At 41.6% G+C, this 6,191-nt stretch overlaps 1 long non-coding RNA gene across 1 annotated transcript; it reads right to left on the reverse strand.

The window, feature by feature from the left end:
- Positions 1-499: 499 nt before the first annotated feature.
- LOC311049171 lies at positions 500-4,730 on the reverse strand. Its single transcript, XR_014601171.1, has 3 exons — positions 4,631-4,730; positions 686-891; positions 500-605 (listed from the first exon to the last, which is right to left on the reverse strand). It is a non-coding gene; the product is annotated as an uncharacterized lncRNA (long non-coding RNA).
- Positions 4,731-6,191: the final 1,461 nt, after the last annotated feature.

Consider the following 6,191-nt stretch of genomic DNA (forward strand, 5'->3'; position numbering starts at 1 on the left):
CTCAAAATATGTAATGATGTAGTACAGTAGCCTACATGTTTTCAAACTGACACGTGAGAGTCAAGAATGCAGTACTTCACTGTTTTCACTCTTTTATTAGTAGTAGTATTGCATAATTATTTTAAATGGACTATAAGACACAACAAAGACAGAGTACTCATGAGTCATAGCCTAATGGCATATAGACCAATTATTTGTTTACCAACATTGAGACTGGACGCACAGGTGAATGTTTCACGCAATCAATTCTCAACCTGTTGTTTTTGGGTGCGCTGGTTTCAGCACACCCCAACCCCCTCTTGTGTGTTGGCTAGTGAGGTGCGTCCTAGCGAGACCTGATAGAATGGGTTTCATTGCGCACATACTGGTTCCGCACATAATGGTTCTTAGCAGTGTGACGTCGTCTGTTAAGGGGTCTATTCAATAAAGCCAGATAATCTACACAATGTTAGTTGCACAGTCCACCACAGTAGCAAAGGGTAGTACACTGAAGTGCTGCCTTAACACATCTGCATTGTCCACTGCATCCCTTTTTGCAACCACAGCGGAAGAGTTCCCGACAGGCCAGGCTCGCTTCTGTGTGGTCCAGTGCACTTCCCATCCTCCTGTCAAAATTAGAATCAGATTTATTGTCAGATCACAGGTTTACAAGTGTAAAGAAGTGGATTAAATTATTTGCATTCACCTGTCTCCTTCCTCTTCCACCCCCATTCACCTGGGGATGGGAGTTCAGGGGCTGCAACCATCGCCTGTCCCCAGCAGTGGCCAGCTTGGTAGGCTGCCCTCTTAGTATGTTGAATCAGTGCAGCTCGTGTTGGGGGGAGTCCATCAATTGTTCTGCTCTTCTAGGTGAATAGCTGCTTCCGTGCCTGATTCACTGATGCCTGGCCGCTAGTATGGTCATAGAGCAATACCACAAATGGTCAGTATCATTATCATGGTCAGTATCATGGTCAGTATAATGGTCTCATGGTCAGTACCAAGGTCAGTACTGTGGTCAAATGCATTAATCTGTGGGGCTATTTGCCCTTGTTTAAGGAGAATTAAGGAGTCAAGGCATTTCTTCTCCTCAGTTGATTTTATTAAGGAGAGAAGATAATTACTTACATGGTTACACAGGACAGGTCATGGCAGCTTTCAGCAGGAAAAGAGAGAGAACTCAGCTCAGAGTGGATATTTATACCCAGTGTCTATGCACATGCATGCTGTTCCTATAGGTTTGTGCATGTGGTGTGTGTGCTCTGAACCAGATGTCTAAACAGTGTGTATCCTATGTGTGTGTGTGCATGTATGGATGTACTTCAGTGTGCACATAGGTATGTGTGTTACATCCTCTTGTTTGTGTATGTGTGTGTGTGTGTGTCCATTGTGCAGAAGAGCAACACCCCAAGATCCTAGAGGTCAGCTAAGGTCAGATGCCCTCTGGGAAGCATCCTTTGAACTGGACATCTAGTGTTCTCTGGAATGTGCTGTAGACCACTCAATATCAGCCTCATGTCTCTGTGTGTGTGTGTTCAGATTGGCTCTATAAGTCCATAAATGTGTATCAATATTTACCACAGTACCATGATCAGTATCATGGTCAGTATCAAGGTCAGTATCATGGTCAGTACCATGGTCAGTATCAGTACCATGGTCAGTATCATGGTCAGTATCATGGTCGGTATCATGACCAGTATCATGGCCAGTATCATGGTTAATTATGGTCAGTACCATGGTCAGTATCAGCACCATGGTCAGTATCAGTATCATGGTCCATACCATGGTCAGTATCATGGTCAGTACCATGGTCAGTATCATGGTCAGTTTCATGGTCACCATGATACTGACCATGATATTGATATGATACTGACCATAATTAACCATGATACTGGCCATGATACTGGCCATGATACCGACCATGATACTGACCATGATTCTGACATTAAACTGACCATGATACTGACCATGAAACTGACATTCTACAGACCATGATAAGTACATGATATTGACATTATACCGACCATGATACTGACCATCATACTTGCCAGGAAAAAACAATTTGAGCCGTTATTGTCTCCGCCAGGTTGAAAGGCATGGCGAGAGAGTATGTTTTACCCCTGTCCGTCCGTCCGTCCGTCCGTGTGTCTGTCTGTGAACAGCTAATCTCTGGCACCGTTAGCCCGGTTTATTACTGTAAATGGTCAGTATCAGTACCATGGTCAGTACCATGGTCAGTATCATGGTCGGTATTATGACCAGTATCATGGCCAGTATCATGGTTAATTATGGTCACACACCTGTGGATTATTATACCAGGAAAAATGACTTGGACTTATGAGGAATCATACCAGCGGAAAAAAAACCTTCAGGTGTACAGTTTGTGACAAAAGCTTTAGTCAAAATGCTAATCTTAAAAAACACATGTTGATACACACAGGAGAAAGGGTTTTAAATGTACTCTTTGTGGCAAAAGCTTTAGTCAAAATGCTAAAGATTACATTTTGTTGCTCTCCTTCATGGAGCTACTTGCGGATTATACCAGGGTCAGTCCACCCTTAGGTGAACACGCACTGACCCTGCACCTTAATCCCCATGTATAATGCACAAACTTTTTTTGATTTTTCATTATTGCGCTCTTTTTCTCTCTAAGCACCTTAGCGTCTATAAGTATATCATGCACAGTATACATACATTGCTGCTATGCTCAGGCACCTTAGTTTGTCTCTTATCTCAGGTACTTTGTAAATATGTAGATAACTTGTTTTTGGCCTTCTATTGTTCTCTGTTGATTTCCTTCCCACTTAACCCCCTACCCCTCTTCTTTTTCTCTCTCCCCACTCTTCTTTCTACGGAATTTAACGTTGCGATGGGAGTGTTGTACAAAAACAAATTTCACCCACTTGTTTACCTTGTAAACCTGTGATGTGACAATAAACCTGATTCTGATTCTGTCAGTACCATGGTCAGTATCAGTACCATGGTCAGTATCAGTATCATGGTCCATACCATGGTCAGTATCATGGTCAGTATCAGTACCATGGTCAGTACCAGTATCATGGTCAGTACCATGGTCAGTATCATGGTCAGTTTCATGGTCACCATGATACTGACCATGATATTGATATGATACTGACCATAATTAACCATGATACTGGCCATGATACCGGCCATGATACCGACCATGATACTGACCATGAAACTGACATTCTACAGACCATGATACGTACATGATATTGACATTATACCGACCATGATACTGACCATCATACTTGCCAGGAAACAACAATTTGAGCCGTTATTGTCTCCGCCAGGCCGAAAGGCATGGCGAGAGAGTATGTTTTACCCCTGTCCGTCCGTCCGTCTGTGTGTCTGTCTGTGAACAGCTAATCTCTGGCACCGTTAGCCCGGTTTATTACTGTAAATGTATTACATTATGAGCAGTTATTACATTATGAGTTGCTACAGCAACTCATAATGTAATAAACTAAATGTAATAAAAGCTCATAATGTAATAAACTAAATGTAATAAAAGCTCATAATGTAATAATCAGCTCATAATGTAATAAAATCATGAGCCCATAATGTAATAATGTGTTACATTAAGAATCTTGCGTAGCCACTCATAATCTAATAACACTGCATAATGTAACCAGAAAAAGTGCTCCTCGGGGCACAGGTCTCCGCCAGGTCAGGGAGGTTATTGTGGCCTCCTGGTGGCGCTATAATAGGCCAATGTGAAAAGGGTCTATTTCTTCTTAGGCCTTTCAATCGGACACTGTATTCATGATTTGAGGCATTTTGTTCAAAACGAACCAATCCTGCAAACTTTGGAAGCCAATCTTAGCCAATCAGGATAGAATATAAAAAATCGAGAGAGACCCGTGTTGATCACATGACTATATAGATACTGTGTACCGATTTGCATGAGGTTTGGACAAAATCTGTAGGAGAGATATCCAAAAATGTGTTTTGCACAAATCGGCCTCCTGGTGGCGCTATAACAGGACAATCTGAAAATTTTGGGGCAGATGTTCGGGTTTGGCATCCAGGGAGTGTGTTTGCACAGTTTTGCAGCGGCCGGGCTAACAGACACACGGACGGACACACGGACGGACAGGGGTGACCATGATTAATATGATGTAACACTTCACTTTTCTCAACAATATGAGACATTACTACATTATGAACTTTTATTACATTATAAGCGGCCACGTGAGATTTATAATGTAACACATTATTACTGTAGTAACTGAGTAGTACCACTGTGATATGCCTGCCACCTCCCGCTTGTGGAGGAGGCAGGAGGAACCCCTAAACCTTATACTGTTCAACTTCCCTTAAACAGGAACAATTATTTTACTAGAGGCAGTTTGTGGAAAAATATAACAACTTTATTACCATAAAATTACAAAACACATCACTGTCTATTACAAACTAGGACAACAATTAAGGTATTTAAGGCAAGGTATTTAGTATTAAAATGGCAATCTAACAGTTACCTCTCACATTATAAGGAAGGGCGGGTGCACACAGTGAATACCAAAATAACTAGGGGAAAAGAAAAGGGGACAGGCCTCAAAGAAATTATGCAATATAAATACAAAACTCAAATACAAAACATGCAGTGCCAGGTTATATGAATACACACCAATAAAACCAAAGGGGTCCCCAGTGCAGTCCCAAGCTGAGAGGAGAGCCGTGTGCAGCAGGGCGGACCCGGCCTTGAACAGGGTTACATGAATTAAACTGTAACAGAGAAACAGTTCAAATATGCCAATATGGATAAATGTTAAAACCTATGCCTACAGTGTACCTTGGCTAGATGGCTCAAACAAACAAAACAAAAAGAGTAAATTAACAGTGGAAAACAGTGGCCGGTGTGGTCCCTTTAAGGAGACAAACAAAACGCATTAGTTGCCAGCCCTAGTATCACACTATAAAACATTATATTCAAATCATTAAAAGAACAAAACAGCTTAAAACCTACTATGTGTTGCAGTAATGGTGCACACAATGCAAGGCCAAGGCGAGGGGGCAACCTCAACACCAGAGCTGCTGTATAAAAGACAGTGATGTTACAAACTAAAATACACTAAAATCCACAAAGAGGCAATGCATGAAATGTATACTGCTTTACCCGTGTCTCCAGGTAGGGCAGATAGAACAGACACCACCAGGAGGTCACTTCATTTGTAAAACTGAAATAATAAATAAATGCATTAAAATAAGATAATAAAACACAATGCTGTTGGCTAAATTAAAGTGCTAAAGAGAATGGGAAGCCTCCATGTGCTCAACAGAAAATAGGCAACCAAACAAACAAAAGCCAGTAGTAACATGTGCTCAAACAATAAGCTAAACATTAGCATGAGCTACAACAAACAAAAGGGTCGCACAAAGTAGCAGATCTACAAGGTTCAGTTTTTGGCCTACCATGTGTTCTCCTTCTCCCTGCATGAACCATGCTGCCTACAGCAGAGACAAATGGCTCTCTACTGGGAGGAGCTGGCTTTTATACTTCCTGGTCATATGACCAGGTCAGGTGCAGTGGGTGCACCAGTCACCTAGATTCCCACATTACATTATAGAAAAATCTGTTATTACGTTATGCGCTAATTCTTTTATTACATTATGAGCTGATTATTACATTATGAGTTTTTATTACATTTAAATTATTACATTATGAACCATTATTACATTATGAGCCGTTATTACATAATGAGTTGCTACAGAGCTCTCTGTACTTGTTGATGGTCTGCTGGTAATCGGCCATGGTCTCCTGGGCAGCATCAACTCTCTTGTGGGCCTCGCAGACCTTTCACCCCCGCTCATGTCCAGCTGCTCTCTCAGCTCCATCTCAGTCTCCCTGCCGTTCTCCTGGAGCTCGTCGTTCATGTCATTAATGGCCTCCTGTTGGGAGGACAGAAGAGGGGACCGACCGTCATGTGTGGTAGTATATACATTATAAGGCATAGAACAAAGCCAAATGCAGTGGTGGAAGGAGTACTCAAATCTTTTTACTTAAGTAAAATTATCAATACTACAATGTAGGAAAACTGTTACAAGCTAAGGTCTGGTATTCAAAATTTACTTGGGTAAAACTACAAAAGTAGTGGCATCAAAATGTACTTAAGGATAGTAAGGGGTCACGCCCAAAATGACGTTTTCTATCGATTACTCACCGGCAGCGGTTCTGTATGGAGATACAA

This window comes from Gymnoscopelus microlampas (assembly GCF_963454915.1).
Source record: "Gymnoscopelus microlampas genome assembly, chromosome: 7".
NCBI lineage: Eukaryota > Metazoa > Chordata > Actinopteri > Myctophiformes > Myctophidae > Gymnoscopelus > Gymnoscopelus microlampas.